The sequence below is a fragment of the Rhinoderma darwinii genome, chromosome 1, assembly GCF_050947455.1.
Source record: "Rhinoderma darwinii isolate aRhiDar2 chromosome 1, aRhiDar2.hap1, whole genome shotgun sequence".
NCBI classification, from domain to species: Eukaryota; Metazoa; Chordata; class Amphibia; order Anura; family Rhinodermatidae; genus Rhinoderma; species Rhinoderma darwinii.
The window spans coordinates 558085824-558107554 of record NC_134687.1 but is presented as its reverse complement, the minus strand read 5'-3'; positions in this window follow the sequence as shown (position 1 = coordinate 558107554).

Sequence of the window (21731 nt, the reverse complement as noted above, 5' to 3'; positions counted from 1 at the left end):
GAAGATTTCCTACAACGGTGTGTACTACTCCCTTCAGAGGACAGCACACACAGGCCCTAACCAGAGTAGAAAGAGAAGTGGGAGGCCCCGCTGCACAACTGAGCAACAAGACAAGTACATTAGAGTGTCTCTAGTTTGAGAAATAGACGCCTCACAGGTCCTCAACCGGCAGCTTCATTAACCCCTTAAGGACGCAGCCTAGTTTGGGCCTTAAGGCTCAGAGCCCATTTTTCAAATCTGACATATTTCACTTTTTGTGGTAATAACGTCGGGATGCTTAAACCTATCCAAGCGATTCTGAGATTGTTTTCTCGTGACACATTGGGCTTCATGTTCGTGGTAAAATTTGGTCGATATATTCAGTGTTTATTGGTGAAAAATTGCAAAATTTAGAGAAAATTTTGAAAAAATAGAATTTTTCAGAATTTAAATGCATCTGCTTGTAAAACAGACGGTTATACCACCCAAAATAGTTACTAGTTCACATTTCCCATATGTCTACTTTAGATTGGCATTGTATTTTGAACATTCTTTTATTTTTCTTGGACGTTACAAGGCTTAGAACATAAACAGCAATTTCTCATATTTTTAAGAAAATTTCAAAAGCCTTTTTTTTAAGGTACCTCTTGAGTTCTGAAGTGGCTTTGAGGGGCCTATGTATTAGAAACCCTGATAAAACACCCCATTTTAAAAACTAGACCCCTCAAAGTATTCAAAACAGCATTTAGAAAGTTTTTTAGCCCTTCAGGCATTTCACAGGAATTAAAGCAAAGTGGAGGTGAAATTTGCAAATTTCATTTTTCTTGCTGAATTTCAATTTTATTAAATTTTTTTTCTGTAACACAGAAGCTTTTACCAGAGAAATACTACTAAATATGTATTGTCCAGATTCTGCAGTTTTTAGAAATGTCCCACATGTGGCTCTACTGTGCTCGTGGAATAAAACACAAGCCCTAGAAGCAAGGAAGCACCTAGTGCATTTTGATTAGAATATATTTTAGGCAGCATGCCAGGTTTGAAGAGGTGTTGAGGTGCCAAAACAGTAGGAATCCCCCAAAAGTGACCCCATTTTGGAAACTTCACCCCTCAAGGAATTCATTTATGGTTGTTGTTACCATTTTGACCACACAGTTTTTTCACAGCACGTATTTGAATTGGGCTGTGAAATGAAAAAAAATTCATTTTTTCCAATAAAATGTCATTTGTGATCAAAATTTCTTATTTTCACAGGGAACAAAATACTCCATTTTGTTGCCCAATTTGTCCTTAGTGTGGCAATACCCCATTTGTGGTGATAAACTGCCGTTTGGGACCATGGGAGGCCTCAGAATGCAAGGAGCGCTATGTGTTTGTTGGAGTCCAGATTTTGCTGGATTGGTTTTCGGGCACCATGTCACATTTGCAGAGCCTCAGAGGTATCAAAGCAATGGAAACCCACCAGAAGTGACCCCATTTTGGAAACTACACCCCTCAAGGAATACATTTATGGTTGTTGTTAGCATTTTGACCGCACATTTTTTTCACAGCACCTACTTCTATTGGGCTGTGACATTAAAAAAATGTCATTTTTCCAATAAGATGTAATTTTTTATCAAAATTTCTTATTTTCACAGAGAACAAAATACTCCATTTTGTTGCCCAATTTCTCCTGAGTGCAGCAATACCCCATTTGTGGCGATAAACTGCCGTTTGGGCCCATGGGAGGCCTCAGAAGGGAAGGAGCGCTGTGTGTTCTTTGAAGTACAGATTTTGCTGGTTTGGTTTTCGGGTGCCATGTCACATTTGCAGAGCCCCAGAGGTATCAAAACAATCGAAACCCACCAGAAGTAACCCTATTTTGGAAACTAAACCCCTCAAGGAATTCATTTATGGGTAATGTGACCATTTAGACCCCATAGTTTCTTCACAGAATTTATTTGAATTGGGCTGGGAATTAAAAAAATATATATTTTTTCCAATAATATGTCATTTTAGCTCAAAAATTCTTATTTTCACAAGAAATAAAATACTCAATTTTGTTGCCCAATTTGTCCTGAGTGCGGCAATACCCCATTTGTGGTGATAAACTGCCGTTTGGGCCCATGGGAGGGCTCAGAAGGAAAGGAGCGCTATTTGTTCTTTGGAGTCCAGATTTTGCTGGATTGGTTTTCGGGTGCCATGTCGCATTTGCAGAGCCCCAGAGGTATCAAAGCAATAGAAACCAACCACAAATGACCCCATTTTGGAAATTACACCCCTCAAGGAATTCATTTATGGGTGTTGTGACCATTTTGACCCCATAGTTTTTTCACAGAACTTATTTGAATTGGGCTGGGAATGAAAACAAAATAATTTTTTTCAAATAATATGTAGTTTTGGCTGATAATTTCTTATTTTCACAAGAAACAAAATACCCCATTCTGTTGCGCAATTTGTTCTGAGTGCCGCAATACCCCATTTGTGGTGATAAACTGCCGCTTGGGCCCATGGGAGGGCTCAGAAGGAAAGGACCACCATTTGGCCTACTGGGGATTTTCTGGTGCGAAGTCATGTATGCAGAAGCCCCTGAGGTACCAGTACAGTTGAAACCCGCAAGAAGTGACCCCGTTTTAAAAACTACACCCTTAAGGCATTCATCTAGAGGTGTAGTGAGCATTTTGACCGCAGACCTACACCCCATAAACTGTAATGTGGGTTCTCCTGGGTACGGCAATACCCTACATGTGGCTGTTATCAGTTGCCTGGGCACACAGCAGGGCTCAGAGGGGAAAGACGAGGGGGGATAAGCTGTGCGGAGTGCATCAGGGTAAGTAAAACTGGGGTAGATTAAAAATCAAGGACTGTATGATACATCTTAAAACACTTTCATATAGAGCTCTGGTTATTCGGGACACGTGTCACATTGATATATTGTGTCATCCCTTATCGCCCTCTTATAGCAGACTTTGCACCTCTTGACTTTTTCCCTTCTTGCCAGTTTGGGGAACTTCTCCTGGAAAGTGTTGCCGCCCTGGTACGATGCGTGTGGCCCCGCTTCCAGAAGTACTGGGTGCCCCCCCTTCTTGGTCCCTAAAGATTAGGTTCTTGATAATCACCTCTTGAAATTCCAGGAAAGTTCCCGTCTGGCCTGCACATCGACGTAGCACGTACGCGTTGTACAATGCCATCTGTATGATGTGCACGTCCAGCTTCTTATACCTCAACACATGGCGCTGTAGGGCTTCAGGACTTGATCTGACAAGTCCATCCCTCCCATGTACCTATTGTAGTCCAGGATGCAGTCTGGTTTGGGGGTGGCCTTTCCTTCATATATCCTAAACCTGTAGGTATACCCTGATGCACTCTTGCACAGCTTATACATCTTCACGCCATACCTTGCCCTCTTACCCGGCAGGTACTCGCGGAATTGAACCCTCCCTTTAAAATGTACCAAGGACTCATCAATAGAAATACACTTCTCGGGGGTGTATGCTTGGGAAAATCGGGCACTGAAACGGTCTAAAAGGGGTCTCCGTTTATACAAACGGTCAAAACTGGGGTCATCTCGGGGTGGGCACGGCTCATTATCAGTATAATGTAAGAAGTGAAGTATTGCCTAATTTATTTATTTTTTTAGGTTCCAGTTCAGTTCTGAAGTTGCTTTGAGGGGCCCATATATTAGAAACCCCTATCAAACACCCCGTTTTAGAAACTAGACCCCTCAAAGTATTCACAACAGCATTTAGAAAGTTTATGAACCCTTTAGGTGTTTCACGGAAATTTAAAGCAAAGTAGAGGTGAAATGTACATATTTTTTTTTGTCAGAAAATCCTCTTTATACCATTTTTTTATAACACAAAAGGATTTATCAGAGAAACGCAACTTAATACGTATTGCCCAGATTCTGCAGTTTAGAGAAATATCCCACATGTGGCCCTAGTGCGGTAATGGACTGAAGCACCGGCCTCCAAAGCAAAGGTACACCTATTGGATTTTGAGGCCTCTTTTTTATTAGGCACCATGAAGAGGTCTTGTGGTGCCCAAACATTAGAAACCCCCAAAAGTGACCATATTTTGGAAACTAGACCCCTTGAGGAATCCATTGCAGTTTTCTTGGGGTGCATGCAGCTTTTTGATCAGTTTTTATTCTATTGTTAGGTGGCGTGGTGACTAAAAAACAGCAATTCTACTGTTGTTTTTTTATTCTATTTTTTTTACAGCATTCAACGTGCATTATAAATGACATATTCACTTTATTCTGCGGGGCGATACGATTACGGCGATACCCTATGTTTATAGTTTTTTTTAATGTCTTATGGCGTTTGCACAATAAAATAAAATCATTAATTGATCTTAATCAGATAATTCAATTGAAAAAAAACATTAACATTGGGCAGTAACTAAAAGTGACGCATCCAAACTAATTTTTCTTCTTTTTATATATATATATATATATATATATATATATATATATATATACTTCACAGAATTGTCTTATCAAATAGCTGGTTCAATCCTCAGCAAAACTAAAAAACATTGTGCAATGGGAATCTACTTCCACTGAGAAGTTTCATCATTTACAAATTATAATGCTGACACATGCCTCCAATAGTCCAATGTTAAGGCACGCTGATCCAGAACTTTACATAAAGCTTAACCTCAATATTTTATATTCCAACAACATTTTTTTGAATACAGTTATCAAACAAACTAACTTTGGGATGGCATCTAGAGAACTGCTGATATCTTAATCATTGTACAAACACCAGTTCAATACCTGGGGTAAAAACTATTCCCCTGTCACTACACAACTTCTTCAGTGAAAAATTTATAGGTCGTATTCTTTGCAGTGGTGGAAGATACTGGCCAGGCTTAAGGCCACCCTGAGAACAGGTCTACACATACGGGCACATTTTCATACGTACCTACCTCGGGTAGTTGTATATTCTGCAGTCGCTGGAACGGGTAATCTGGCCGGGGTGCACTTCCCATAGGTTGCTGTTTTACCTATGTCATGCCATGCGCATATCAAGCAGGCTACTACAAACTTAGTGTTTGCATTATTGAATCCAGGGACAAGCCAGTTTGCTGATACTTGGCTGCACATACTCTTCTTGCCAGGTCCATCATCTCCTGCACTCTCAATTGGCTTACCCGATGATCCAACAAAGGTTCCTACTGCCAATAGGCTCATCATAGTGGACGATGCCAAAAGTGTGCCCAGAGTCCGGGTAAATGTTGGCTATCTTACCCTTTTTCCAGGTTACAAGACACAAAGAGCACCTCCAACTCCACTTCTTGAGATGTACAAAAGGTGAGAGTGGTTTCTGAATGATTTACCTTGTGCATCGTATCCTGTCTTTTACATACTGTATATGATATGGATGAACTATTGTTCAAAGGTAGACTCTTATTTATTCTCAAAAATAAAATTTTAATGCTATACACTTCTCCACACTCATCTGATAAACCAGAACACTTGAGAATACCACTCCCATCAGGTCCTATAGATGCCTAATTAATACCACAAACAAACAATAAAAAATTATATATTTTTACTAAAATCTGGCATGTAATTAACAATGCTCAGGTAATTTTCACCTCCTTCCCATCTAAATCTGTAAAGACTCATCTGTGAGTGATGTCACCTTGGCCTCCCGTGCAGATTTGCTGGAGGGGAATAGTCTCTTACACAATACCTCATATTGGGTGGAGACTGCAGCACAGCATACCCAGTGCCATATTTACCATTCTGGAAGAATCTGAAACCATCTACACAGAAAAACATTAATCTTGGTTACTCTCATATACATCTTAACCTGGGTTACTAATTGGGGATCTCATACAGTTTTTGTAGACCTCCTAGCTTCTAAGTTCATCGATTCTAAACAAAAAAAATTGTGCGTTGTCACTGAGACGTACCTGATCAGTCTCATCACTACTCCCCCTTTTTTTGGAGTCTGTGCAAGTAAGGTAGCAGAGTTCAACATTGCATATCTCAACATAGTAAGATTGGGCACTTGTTTGGTCACCTGTAATACTCAATTTCATAGAACAAAAAAAGACTTTCTCCTGACAAAACTGCACTTTATCTTTAAGGTACCTTGCAGCCACTAGCTGCTGGAAAAAAAACATCATACATTTTCAAGATGCCAGAAGTACATCATCAACACACTGCAACAACTGAGCTCCAACATCAGCCGGGAAAAACTTTGCAATACTACAGCACACTTCATAGAATGGGTCAGGATTTTCTCAATATCTATCTGTATTTTAATTCATGTGAATAAACTTCAAAGCATTATATCATAACATAGCGCGTTCCAGTACTCCATATTTTGTAATTTTACTCACTGCGTACTAAGTACAGGACAGTGCATGTGTAGAGATAAGACACATTCTTTCACACTGTAACCAGCTAGGCAGCCTGCCTCCTCCTGTCTCCTCACACACATAACGCCCCTTTTCTTCAGACCCATGCTTTTCTGGAATAACTCTAATTTAACCCCATACACAAGTCACACAAAATTTTTTATACAGTACCACTGTTAAGAATGAGGGCATGAAATATAGATCTAAAATCAGTGCAATATTGTGGTCAGTAGTCTCATCAGACTTCACACTGCACACACATTACATCACACAGGATGTCTCACACATCATACACATGTCACATCACACCCGTTCACATTACACCCCCACCCCCTGTTCTGACCCACATTAGTTACTGCAATGTACCTGGCTGCTCCATTTTCTTCACTCTTCCTCTCAAAATCTACAAAATCTACACCTGTAGTCACATATCTCTCTCACCAACTTACTTTTTAACATCTGTAATCACTTGCTTTGTCATTTCAAACTAAGCACTCTAATTTCCTATTTACCCCAGTAAACTCCTGGTCATCCACCATACCTTGTTCATCTCTCCACAAACCATTCTATTTGGCACATGCAAACAACCATCTTTCGGCTGCCAGCTTTTTAAAAAAAAAAAATATTTCCCCAGTTTCACAGTTTGTTATTTACATCTAGATCTAGGGATTTGCTATGTATTTTGGTGATGATTTTTTTTAGGGGCCCTGGGTGTGAGCCAATACCGATCTCCTTCACTGTAATTTGTGTAGGTAGTTATACTACTGCAACACAGATGGGTCATTCATTGAACACAGGTTGTTATTTTACAACGGTATTCAGTTCCGATGGTCTGATGTTATACTACTACAGACTTACTTGGATGTTATACTACAATAAAGTTTATATGCCGGATTATCAAATGCATGCTATAAATCAGTCTGTATTGATTCCGACCTTACGCCAGTCTGACAATGCATAGAACTGACGGTTTTTAAGGACCCTTACACATAATATTACAATCTGGCAGTGTGCTAGGAGCATATAAATGGTTACTCAATACAACCTTAAAAGTTTTCCCTATAGCACTGGGTAATGGTATGTATAAATTTATCACACTTTTCCCATGCACTCCGATATATATTTATTTGACCATTACAATCCTGACAAAGGACCTGATTATTACGGGACCACTTTGTAGTTGTTATAGCGTCTTTTTTCCCCTGTTTGTCACAATAATCTTTGGCTGTATGCCACTGGGGTCACGCTCTGCCCTCTGAGATCCTGACGGCACTACTTGTACAGGCTATCACCGACAAATTTCCCACTTCTCTGTCCCAGACTCTCTGCTATAAACGCGCAGTCTGTCGATGCTCGCGACTCTCTGCTATACTCGCGCAGTCTGTCTATCCGCAACTCTCTGCTATATGCGCAGTCTGTCTATCCGGACAGTTGTGTCACCTATGAACACTTTTAGTACCACTCTACCTTTCTGCCATCTGTGGACTGACTCCGCCACCTACGGGCAGACTGTGTCACCTACGGACACATAGCATGTCGCCGAGCCAGGCGTTCCCTACACTCAACTATCTTAGAGCAAATGGGCAACAGGATAACATTACCCTTGATCCTTAACAGCTTCTACACCACAGCCAAATAACAAATGAAACACCAAAACAGACCTATAATAATATACAAATCCAAACGACACAGTTCATTGCAGGTTCACTACACAGCATTCAGCTTTCTCATCTTACACACAGACAGCTGGACGCAATGGATTCACACTACCTCTGCAGAAGTTTTTTCGCTGTCACTTTAAAAGTTTCTTTTAACAGTCCGCAATGTCACTGCATTCCAAAGGAGGGTGTAATGCCCGTGGATGCGGACCGTCAGCTCCAACCTCTTCCTGCCAGCCGAAGCCACGAGTCGGCAAGCGCTGGCCCCAGCCTCCTCCTCAGGAGACGCCAGCGCTCGCGTCCACTCACCTCAGCCGGATCCCGTAGGGTGTGTGCACACGCTCGTGAGCGCTCTTAAAGGGGCAGCGCGAGCCTCGGACTTCTGATTACTTGAACCCGTGAGTACCCTGGACTATAAGAGGGGTCCAGCCCCCTGCTTCTATGTCTGAGCTTTGTTTCCTAAGTTTGTCTATGTGATGGCCTCCTTGTGTGCTCCTGTTTCCTGTTCCTGTACCTGTTCCTTTACCTGTTCCAGTTCCTGCTCCTGTTCCTTGCATTCCATACCATCCTGGTCGAGCACTGTGGTGTGCCAAAGTCGTGTCGTGCTGTATCCCACGTCTGACCTGCTTCACCTCGTCTGACGTCTACCTGCTGCCTTGTCCCAGCCGAGCCTGCCTTACTGCTGTCCGAGCTGCCACAGCTACCTATATGAGCTATAGACATTGTCCTGTGCCCTGTTGGTCAGCTGACATACCGCCAAGGCGGTACGACCCAGTGGGTCCACAGACCCTACGTGACAGAGGGGGTCACACACTAATTCCTCACAACTTCTGTTTCATAGGCGGCAAAAAATTCTCTCATACCATGTACTTCAAGATTTACACATCTTCAACAACAACTCAAGATAACGTACGCATCTGCAATCATTCATCACATAAAAAGTTTTCACAGACCTCATACTTCTGGATAAATTACTGCGTTCAGGAGATTGTGACGTCATGACATCTAAATTCCATCCCCAGCAAAACATGTGTGAAAAAGGTTGGTGTAAGAATAAGCTTCTCACATACCCGACGGTTTTTTAAAATTTCACTGATGCAATACCGCCTGACCTCCAGTGAAACAGCTATCAGACGATTAATCTCCCAGGTTTCGGCACCAAAAACTGTTGATGCAATCATGGTCCAAAATATATTAGACTGAAATTTGTATTGGGTATGTCAACCGATACCCGCCCAGTGATTTATCCAGTTTCAAATCATAGGTAATAGATATATATCGGAGAGAAAGATGACACAGAGACCATGCTTTGTATGTTCAAAATCCTTCTCTGACATTTATTCAACAAGCAATTACAGTAATTTCTTTCGAAGTAGGAGCAGCTTGATTCCAGCCAATCGTTTACAATGTTTACAATTTGACATTAATTTGGATTTGATTTAGCCAACCGCATATAATGGCAATATGTTTTGTCCTGAACCAATCCTAGGCTTAGAAGACGTCTTAAATGTAAAACTATGAGTTCCCAAAATATACCACGTTATAGATGCTAGGAGTCAGACTACCCCCTCCCTTATAGTAAACCAAAACTCTTCTCCAATGCTGAGAGTCAGACTGACCCCCTCCCTTATAGTAAACAATGTCATTCTCCATAGGCTTCAAGGATGATCGGCTCCTTATCACATAAAAATAGGTAAACATTCATCTATATTCTCCATAACAAGAGAGAGGCTAAATAATTGTTTAAGACAATACTGACATAGATATATTAGTAAAGCAACCATGACTTCTTAATCTCAAAATGGCTCCTTCAGGCCACAAAATGGATTTCAGATATCCAAAATGGACACCACCATACAAGATGGAGTCCACGCAAAATTTCACATTTTAAACATATTCTAATGACTTTCACAATTTGTATTTATTTTTATTTAATCTTCCTTACTTTACCTCTTTTAGAGCATGGTTTTTGTACTAGCTCTGTGCCCATGCTTTAATATGTGTGTTACTTTATTGTATGTTATTCATGCCCAGCTTTATTCACAGCCCAGCGTGATCTCCGCTAAAATCGCGAGATCACGCTGTGACATTACTTACTCCCACAGTTCCTTCACCGGAGCAACGGTAGTATAACCAGACATCGCGTCCAGCCATGCCAGGACTGCTGCTGAGAAGGATAATTGTCCTGGCATTGCTGGAGGCCATGTCTGGTCATTCTTCCATCGCTCTGGTGGAGGAAGTGCGGGAGTAAGTGATGTCACAGCGTGATTTCGCGATTCTAGCGGAGATCGCGCTGGGCTTTGAATAAAGCTGGGCATGAATGAAGACATGTGCTTGATGCTGATTGGTCGTCACACACTTTTCTTTACAGAGCCTACTGGGTGAAACGACAAAAAACGCCCAGTTGGGCCTTTAGAAAAAAAAATCATAAATCTAAAAATGATCAGAACTTTGTCAATAATAAAAGTTTTTCCAAAAAAAACAACCAGTAGTTATCTACATAAAAGCGTTTATTAGATTAGGTAGGAGATAAAGTATTAAACTGGTGACAGAGCCTCTTTAACACCAACAACTGTAATAATAGTAATAAGAAAATAATAATTGTTAGATATGATAAAAAGGTTTAAAAAATATAATAGGACATTAAAAGTTGCATTAATACTGGTAGTGAAAGTTACAATATAAGACAATTATATAAACAACAGGTGCAGTAATATTAGTAAGGCCATGTACACATCTGCGTTGTAGGCTCCGTTAGGGGCCTCCGTTGCAGATTCCACCAAATTATCCTGGAAACTATTGCTTCCGGTAAAACCCCGGACACCCCGACGGAAACCTGACGGAAACCCATTAAAGTCAATGGGTTCCGCCAGGCTCCGGTTCTCTCCACTCTTCAACTGAACTAGCATGGCATCTTCCGTCAAAGTAGCAGGACAATGGAATGCCGAATTAAATTGTGTAATTAATTGTGTAAAAATGATAGATAGAAACCTATAAATAGCAGCAGTTATGATCCAGGATTCTCGGACTGATCGCCTTTTCCCGGGATCAAGAAATAATTTTTCCAGCATGACATAAATTGCCTGAATGTGTCCAGGTTTTTCGCCTTCTTCTAGATCAACAGCTTTAGGAATAGAGCCTTATTTAGGAATAGAGACTTATTAGTTAATAGTAATAGCATAGTATTTATAGCATTATTATAATAGTAATATGATATAAAGTGCAATACTTATAATTGTAATTACAATGGTGTAGCAATAGTATTATTATACTATTTATAACAAAATAATAATACCAAAATAACACTAAAATATAATATCAAATAATAATTTGAAAGTAATTCAAGGATAACTATGGTAATTATTAAATTGTAATAGACATCAGCGGGTTTGATACAGGGTTCTAGGATTGATCGCCTTTTCCAGGAATTTTCCCCCTGTGGCATAAATTGGTCAAATGTGTCCAGGATTTTTTGCCTTCTTCTAGATCAACAGTTTTAGGAATATAATTGGGAGTTAGAGTAAGTTCAGACGTAGCGTAAATACTGTGGATTTTCCCCAATGGATTTACAGCATTAGGGTGGATTTACACGAGCGTGTGCGTTTTGCGCGCGCAAAAAACACGATGTTTTGCGCGCGCAAAAGGCACTTAACAGCTCCGTGTGTCATCACCATAAGATGCGCGGCTGCGTGATTTTCACGCAGCCGCCATCATTATGACACTCTATTTGAATGTTTGTAAACAGAAAAGCACATGGTGCTTTTCTGTTTTCAATCATACCTTTGACTGCTGTTGCACGAATCACGCGGGTCCCACGGACGTGCTTCCGTGTGGTGCGCGTGATTTTCATGCACCCATTGACTTCAATGGGTGCGTGATGTGCGAGAAACGCAGAAATATAGGACATGTCGTGAGTTTTACGCAGCTGACTAATATAGGTCCGTGCGAGGCATGTGAAAATCACGCACGTTGCACGGACGTATATCACGTTCGTGTAAATCCGCCCTAATACAGTAGCAGCAAAGTGGATGAGATTTGTACAAATCTCATCCACACGCTGTGAAAATGCTGAGTGGAAAATGCGCACATAAATTGACCTGCGGTGCGTTTTTTTAGTCCTCAGCATGTCAATTATATTTGCGTAAATGCTGCTTATTTGTTGCAGGTTTTCCCCATTGAATTCAATCCAGAGGTAAAACCTGCAACAAATAGCAGAAGTTGCATTTTTTGCAGCGAAAAATCAGTTTCCCCAGCAAAAAAATGCAACTATGAATAAAAAATTTAATCTTATACTTACCCAGAACTCTGTGTATCTTCATCCAGGCTAGCCTCCTGGGATGCAATTTCATCCCATGTGACCACTGCAGCCAATCACAGGCTGCAGTGGTCACATGATATGAAACGTCATCCCAGGGCTGTAGCGGACCTTCTGGCCGAAAAACTGCACCATGAATTGCCTGCGGTGCACATCGTGGATACTCTGTGTGCTTTTACACAGCGAATCCGCCCTGTGTGAACATAGCCTTACAGCGCAATAATAAATAGAAATATTAGTCATTTTGGTAGTTATATACTAGTAATAATATAAAAATAGCCATAATATAATATTAGGATCAGTATAATAATTAAACAATAATAACAATAGTCATAATCTTACTAATAGTGATTGTATAGTGTTATTAGAAACAGTATAATAGTCATATCACTACCAGAAAAATCTAGTAATAACAAAATAATATAATAATAACATATTTAGGCAAACTAACTATAATTAGTAAACTTTAATGGGAATCAGCGGGTTTGATCAAGAATTCTAGGACTGATTGTCTTTTCCCGGGGTCAAGAAGGAATTTTACCCTTGTGACACGAATTGGCTGGATGTTTCCAGGGTTTTTGCCTTCTTCTGGATCAACAGGGATATTGCACTACATATTTTCCAGCAGAGTAAAAATACTCTTAGCATTTTTAACCCCTTCGCGCTCAGGTCAGTAATAGTACGTCCTGCTAAGTAGAACGTTCGCGCTCAGGTCAGTACTATTACTGACCTGAGTAAACACGGCGCCATTTAATCCCGGCGCGTGCTTGAGCTGTGATACCTGCTGTTTCCGACAGCAGGCTATCACAGCTTAGTGTGCAGGGACCGATCGCGGTGGTCCCCGCCGATTAACCCCTTAGAAGCCGTGTTCAATAGCGATCGCGGCTTCTTAGGGGTTAAGCTGCCATCGCCGGCCTGCTACACGATAGCGGGCCGTGATGGCTACTATGGCAACCAGAATCCTAACAATGGACTCTGGCTACGCCATCGACGGAAGCCTAGTGGGTCCCGACAAAGTCAGGACCCACTATGCTTGCTGTCAGCGAACAGCTGACAGCTCTAATACACTGCACTACGTATGTAGTGCAGTGTATTAGAATAGCGATCAGAGCCTCCTGCCCTCATGTCCCCTAGTGGGACAAAGTAAAAAAAGTGTAAAAAAGTAAAAAAAAGTTGTGTAAAAATAAGAAAATAAAAGATTTAAAAGTAATAAAAGTAAAAGTCCCCCTTTTTCCCTTATCAGTTCTTTATTATTAATAAAAATATATAAATAAACAAATAAACTATACATAATTGGTATCGCCGCGTCCGTAACGTCCTGAACTACAAAACGATGTCGTTATTTATCCCGCGCGGTGAACGCCGTAAGAGAAAATAATAATAAACCGTACCACAATCACAATTGTTTGGTCACTTCACCTCCCAAAAAATGGAATAAAAAGAGATCAAAAAGTCGCATGTACCTAAAAATGGTACTGATGGAAACTACAGTTCGTTACGCAAAAAATAAGTCCTCGCACGACTTTCCTGATGGAAAAATAAAAACGTTATGGCTCTTAGAATAAGGTAACACAAAAAGTAAATGATATTTTACAAAATGTATTTTATTGTGCAAACGCCATAAGACATAAAAAAAAACTATAAACATCTGGTATCGCCGTAATCGTATCGCCCCGCAGAATAAAGTGAATATGTCATTTATAGCGCACGGTGAACGCTGTAAAAAAAATTTAATAAAAAGCAATAGTAAAATTGCTGTTTTTTTAGTCCCCACGCCACCTAAAATTAGAATAAAAACTGATCAAAAAGTCGCATGCACCCCAAGAAAACTACAATGGATTCCTCAAGGTCTCTAGTTTCCAAAAAGGGGTCACTTTTGGGGGGTTTCCACTGTTTTAGCACCACAAGACCTCTTCAAACCGGACATGGTGCCTAATAAATTAAATTAAATTAATTAAATGTCACCTCTACTTTGCTCTAAATTCCTGTGAAACACCTAAAGGGTTAATAAACTTTTTAAATGCTGTTGTGAATACTTTGAGGGGTCTAGTTTCTGAAATGGGGTGTTTGATAAGGGTGTCTAATATATGGGCCCCTCAAAGCAACTTCAGAACTGAGCTGGAAACTAAAAAAATAAAATAAAAATGAGGCAATACTTTGCTTCTTACATTATACTCATAATGAGCCGTGCCCACCCCGAGATGACCCCAGTTTTGACCGTTTGTATAAACGGAGACCCCTATTAGACCATTTCAGTGCCCGGTTTTACCAGCATTCACCCCCGAGAAGTGTATTTCTATAGATGAATCCCTGGTACATTTGAAAGGGAGGCTTCAATTCCGCGAGTACCTGCCGGGTAAGAGGGCAAGGTATGGCGTGAAGATGTATGAGCTGTGCGAGAGTGCATCAGGGTATACCTACAGATTTAGGATATATAAAGGGAAGGACACCAGTTCTCAGCCCCCAGAATGCCCCCCCTTACTGGGAGTTAATACAAAAATTGTGTGGGATTTGGTGCACCCACTGCTGGACCAGGGTTACCACCTCTACCTGGATAATTTTTATACCAGCGTCCCACTCTTCAACTGCCTCGCTTCCAGAAGTCCTGCGGCATGCGGCACTGCTAGAAGAAACCTGAGAGGCCTCCCTAAGACTCTGCTTGGGCAAACACTCAGAAGGGGTGAGAGCAGGGCACAATCTAGCAGCAACATATTGTGTGTCAAGTACAAGACCAGGGAGATGCCACACCAGTACCCATGTACCTGTACGAGGTACCAGTACAGAGACCCCCAAACCAGACTGCATCCTGGACTACAATAGGTACATGGGAGGGATGGACTTGTCAGATCAAGTCCTGAAGCCTTACAGTACTTCTGGAAGCGGGGCCACAGGCATCGTACCAGGGCGGCAACACTTTTTAGGAGAAGTTCCCCAAACTGGCAAGAAGGGAAAAAGTCAAAAGAGGTGCAGAGTCTGCTATAAGAGGGCGATAAGGGATGACACAATATATCAATGTGACGCGTGTCCCGAAAAACCAGAGCTCTGTATGAAAGAGTGTTTTAAAATTTATCATCCATCCCTTTATTTATTTTTTACCCCAGTTTTACTCGCTCTGATCCACTTCGCACAGCTTACCCCTCCTCATCTTTCCCCTCTGAGCCCTGCTGTGTGCCCAGGCAGCTGATAACAGCCACATGTAGGGTATTGCCGTACCCGGGAGAGCCAACATTACAGTTTATGAGGTGTATATCTCCGGTGGCGCATGCTGGGCACAATATATCGGACACTGAATTGGCATATATGTATAGAAAATTGCAAATTTCACTCTGCACCAACTGCTGCACATTATCTTTTACACAATACCTGTGGGGTCAAAATGCTCACTACACCTCTAGATGAATGCCTTAAGGGGTGTAGATTTTAAAACAGGGTCACTTCTTGGGGGTTTCAACTGTACTGGTACCTTAGGGGCTTCTGCGTACAAGATTTAGCACCAGAAAAGCTCCAGTAGGCCAAATGGTGGTCCTTTCCTTCTGAGCCCTGCCGTCTGCCAGGGCAGCTAATAACAGCCACATGTAGGGTATTGCCGTACCCGGGAGAGCCCACATTACAGTTTATGGGGTGTATGTCTCCGGTGGCACATGCTGGGCACAATATATCGGACACTGACATGGCATATATATAGAAAATTGCAAATCTCACTCTGCACCATCTGCTGCGCATTATCTTTTACACAATACCTGTGGGGTCAAAATGCTCACTACACCTCTAGATGAATTCCTTAAGGGGTGTCGTTTTTAAAACGGGGTCACTTCTCGGGGGTTTCAACTGTACTGATACCTCAGGGGCTTCTGCACACACGACTTAGCACCAGAAAATTTCCAGTAGGCCACATGGTGGTCCTTTCCTTCTGAGCCCTCCCATGGGCCCAAACGGCAGTTTATCACCACAAATAGGGTATTGCCACACTCAGGACAAATTGGGCAACAAAATGCGGTATTTTATTCCTTGTGAAAATAAGAAATTTTGAGCCAAAACTACCTCTTATTGGAAAAAATTTTTTTTTTTTTAATTCACAGCCCAATTCAAATAAATTCTGTGAAAAAACTGTGGGGTCTAAATGGTCACAACACCCATAAATAAATTCTTTGAGGGGTGTAGTTTCTAAAATGGGGTGACTTCTGGTGGGTTTCCATTGCTTTGATACCTTTGGGGCTCTGCAAATGCGACATGGCACCCGAAAACCAATCCAGCAAAATCTGGGCTCCAAAGAACACATAGCGCTCCTTTCCTTCTGAGGCCTCCCATGGGCCCAAACGGCAGTTTATCACCACAAATGGGCTATTGCCGCACTCAGGACAAATTGGGCAACAAATTGGGGTATTTTATTCCTTGTGAAAATAAGAAATTTTGAGCCAAAACTACCTCTTATTGGAAAAAATTACATTTTTTTGAATTCACAGCCCAATTCAAATAAATTCTGTGAAAAAACTGTGGAGTCTAAATGGTCACAACACCCATAAATGAATTCCTTGAGGGGTGTAGTTTCCAAAATGGGGTCACTTCTGGTGGGTTTCCATTGCTTTGATACCTTTGGGGCTCTGCAAATGCGACATGGCACCCGAAAACCAATCCAGCAAAATCTGGGCTCCAAAGAACACATAGCGCTCCTTTCCTTCTAATACCTCCCATGGGCCCAAACGGCAGTTTATGGCCACAAATAGGGTATTGCCGCACTCAGGACAAATTTGGCAACAAAATGGGGTATTTTATTCGTTGTGAAAATAAGAAATTTTGAGCCAAAACTACATCTTATTGGACAAAAGTTTTTTTTTTTAAATTCACAGCCCAATTCAAATAAGTTCTGTGAAAAAACTGTGGGGTCTAAATGGTCACAACACCCATAAATAAATTCCTTGAGGGGTTTTGTTTCCAAAATGGGGTCACTTTTGGTGGGTTTCCATTGCTTTGATACCTCTGAGGCTCTGCAAATGCGACATGGCACCCGAAAACCAATCCAGCAAAATCTGGACTTCTAAGAACACATAGCGCTCCTTTCCTTCTGAGGCCTCCCATGGGCCCAAACAGCAGTTTATCACCACAAATGGGGTATTGCCGCACTCAGGACAAATTGGGCAACAAAATGGGGCATTTTGTTCCCTGTGAAAATAAGAAATTCTGATCAAAAATGACATCTTATTGGAAAAATTGTCATTCTTTTAATTTCACAGCCCAATTCAAATACGCGCTGTGAAAAAACTACGGGGTCAAAATTGTAACAATAACCATAAATTAATTCCTTGAGGGGTGCAGTTTCCAAAATGGGGTCAGTTTTGGGGGATTCCTAATGTTTTGGCACCTCAACACCTCTCCAAACCTGGCATGCTGCCTAAAATATATGCTAATAAAAAAGCACCACCAAAATGCACTAGGTGCTTCTTTGCTTCTGGGGCTTGTGTTTTAGTCCACGAGCGCACTAGAGCCACATGTGGGACATTTCTAAAAACTGAAGAATCTGGACAATACATATTTAGTTGTGTTTCTCTGGTAAAACCTTCTTTGTTACAGAAAAAAAATAGAATAAAATTGAAATTCAGAAAGAAAAACGAAATTTGCAAATTTCACCTCCACTGTGCTTTAATTCCTGTGAAATGCCTGAAGGGTTAAAAAACTTTCTAAATGCTGTTTTGAATACTTTGAGGGGTCTAGTTTTTAAAATGGGGTGCTTTATTGGGGTTTCTAATACATAGGCCCCTCAAAGCCACTTCAGAACTGAACAGGTACCTTAAAAAAAAGGCTTTTGAAATTTTCTTAAAAATATGAGAAATTGCTGTTTATGTTCTAAGCCTTGTAACGTCCAAGAAAAATAAAATAATGTTCAAAAAATGATGCCAATCTAAAGTAGACATATGGGAAATGTGAACTAGTAACTATTTTGGGTGGTATAACTGTCTGTTTTTCAAGCAGATGCATTTAAATTCTGAAAAATGCTATTTTTTCTAAATTTTCTCTAAATTTTGCAATTTTTTTCAAATAAAGACTGAATATATCGACCAAATTTTACCACGAACATGAAGCCCAAAGTGTCACGAGAAAACAATCTCGGAATCGCTTGGATAGGTTTAAGCATCCCGACGTTATTACCACATAAAGTGAAATATGTCAGATTTGAAAAATGGGCTCTGAGCCTTAAGGCCCAAACTAGGCTGCGTCCTTAAGGGGTTAAAGAGTATTTTTAGCCAAGGAGGGGTATGTCATTTTCAGTAATTTAAATTAATAATACACAGGGGTATGTAGTGTTAAAAACGTACTATATATGCAGGAAAACATTACTATGACGTATACCATTGGTTTCATGCATAAATTCTAAACCTATTTTATTTTACACACTGAACATAAGTGTGAACACTACTTTCTTGAAGTATGAAACTCAGGGACCAGGGCAGAAGACCATGGGCACAGATGAAGTCAAAGCAAAAATAGCTGAAATAGTGAAACTGGAACAGTGAAACTTGCCAAATAAGGTTTGTGCCCTGCCTGTCGCCCTAAGACATCCATGTTATTTGGACTGCGCAAATCTGTGGTTCAGAGGGGGTGCGGTATAGCACTGCTTAATATTAGCAGGACTATACAGCGCCCCCCCAGAAGACAAAAGCAGTCCAAATAAAATGGATGTCTGTGCAAAAGTGTCAGGTGGGACAATTTTGTTGCAATGTTTAAAAAATTGTGGAATAATGGTGAGGTTTTGCTCCGGCAAAAAAAACACATTTTCAGCAGGACCTGTGTCCCCAGTAAAGAACATATGAGCAAATAGGTGAAGTGGAGAAAGATATAGACCCCCTGTATGGAGGTGATGTGGTCAGCAGCAGACATGGAGGAGGGGCAAATGAACCTAGAGGATCACACTGCTGGACAATAAACACAGGGGCTCGAAGGAATGTGATTAAATGAGGAGGAGGCAATGGAGGGAATTTATGGTACAGAAAAAAGACCATAGATGTCCTGGACTGGCGATCTTCTTACTTCCACCTCCTGTGAGGACTCTGACCTGGGCACTGCCACTACAAAAACGTGTCTCTCTTTTACTTCACCGTGCCTATGGAGGATTAGTTCTCTGTCCTTAGCGACCCTTTTAAGTTCCAGGCGCCGCCAGCGCAGGACTTTCTGGTGGCTCCTAATGATGCCACACAGGTGCACACATAGAGCCTTATTGGCTCAATATGCCAACGTCTGACTCACGCCATTAGGAGCTAGCTGCCCGGAAATGCTGTGCTTGCAGTACAGTACGAGAGATTAAAGAAGTACATAAAGAGAGGTTCTAAGAACTTCCTTTTATGTACTTATTTTACCTCTCATACTGTGCCTCCCGTTCAAAATGAAATCAGTCTCATGTGTAAGAATATGCATGAGACTGATTTCAAAGAGTTTAGGAGCCTTTAAATGGGGGAATGACACCTGTAGAGCACTTAGGCCCGGAAACCGCAGCAAAAACCATGCCAAAAAACTTCCGAAATTGCCTCCCATTGATTTCAATGGGAGATGGAAGCATTTTTTTCCCGCTAGCGTAAAAAAACGCCCTACCTTGAGCCGTTTTCCGCCTCAAAAACTCAATTTGAAATCAATGGGAGACAGAAAAAAACGCCGCAAACGTACTTATCCATCTGAATCAGAATGGATTTGTCCTGGGTGGATCAGTGAAATATAAGATCGTCAGGCTAGCACAACCTGTATACTCATCAGAAAAAACCTATGGCAGAGAAGGCCATAGGCTCCCTGCTCTGCCATTCTATGTCTTGTAGGCCTGTGGACTCCAAGTCGCCAGGACAACAAAAGGACATTAGCGCGCCGCTACAAGCGGGGCAATTAAATCACTGCATCATGCCATCTGCACCAGGCTTGGTGAATATATGTTTTATTTATTTTTCTCGTGAACAAAGGGGGCACTATTACACATCACAGCACACAAAGGAAAATATGTTTTTTCAGGTGAAGTCATTATTGCTTTGCTTTACGATGGGGCAAAAAGGGGGTATTATTATTTTGTAGGGGGCATTTTTAATATGTTGTGGCAGTAAATGGATCATTATTACTGTCATTGGGGCATTATTACTGTCTAAAGGGAATTATTATTTTGTTGTCGGTACTACGGTAAACATTAATATTATGTGGGTGCACAAAAGGGTCATTATTGCTGTGTGGGGGCACAAAGGCGGCACTAAGAGGAGCATTTTTTACTGTTTGGGTACAAAAGATGACACTTTTACTATGTGGTGCACTCTTATTTATTTTATATACCTTATTTATGGGTCTCGTTTCTGGTCTGAATTTATATGTGTTGCTACAGAGGCTGGGGATGACTGAAGAAGCGAGGAGCCATTGACGTCTCAGCAGCAAACAATGCAGTCATCGGTAGAAGTCATCATGTTGGTTTTGGCTGGATGGAGAAGAAAAGGAAGGAGAATGTCTACAATCTGAGAAGTCGTCACCTGTGAGTCACTGGGTTTATAAACGAGCTGTCACCTCTCCTGACAAGTCTATTATGGTAAATCATTGTTTTACCCATGGGTAATAGAGTGGAGCATACTGAGTAGGAGTTAGTGGTTAGATTTAGCCGTCAGGAGATCATTTGAGACTTTGGTAAGGGCAGTTTCTGTGGAGTGTAGAGTGCGGAAACCCGATTGTAAGTGGTCAAAAAGAGAGTTAGCAGATAAATTAGGCGAGAGTAGACCAAGCATTCCAGGAGTTTAGAGATTAAGGGGAGAATAGACACAGGTCGATAGTTATCATCGCTGGAAGGTTCAAGAGATGTTTTTTTTCAGTATTGTGGTTATGAAAGCATTTTTAAAAGAGGAGATAAATACTCCAGAAGAAAGAAAGAGATTACATTTTTTAGTCAGGTGACTAGTGACAGTCAGGTAGAAAGACTGAACAAGGTGTGAAGGAATAGGATCACTAATTCAGATAGTAGGATAAGAAGAAGAAATGAGCCTAGAGATTTCTTCTGTTATTGGGTCAAATGTTAAAAGTGAAGAAGAGGAGGTGTTAGAGGAAAGGTGATTGTTGCTACTTGGTGACTGCTAGATGATTTCATGCCCGGATATTGTCAATTTTAACTTTGAAATAGACATCTAGGTCTTCAGCACTGAGGTTTGTGATAGGTCCCTGCACTTTAGGACAAAGGAGGACGTATGAAAGTATCAAATTGTCATTTTGGATTATTAGATTGTGTGTCAAGGTGAAGGGCAGAGTTGTAAGCTTTGAACATGAATTTGTAATGGAGAAAATCTGCTGACATATGCGATATTCTCCACAGACATTTAGCACACTTAGATAATCCCTGAAGAAAATGAGTTTTAGGCGTTGGAGAGATTGGCGTCATTTTACTTTTCTTAAAGAGGCTCTGTCACCAGATTTTGCAACCCCTATCT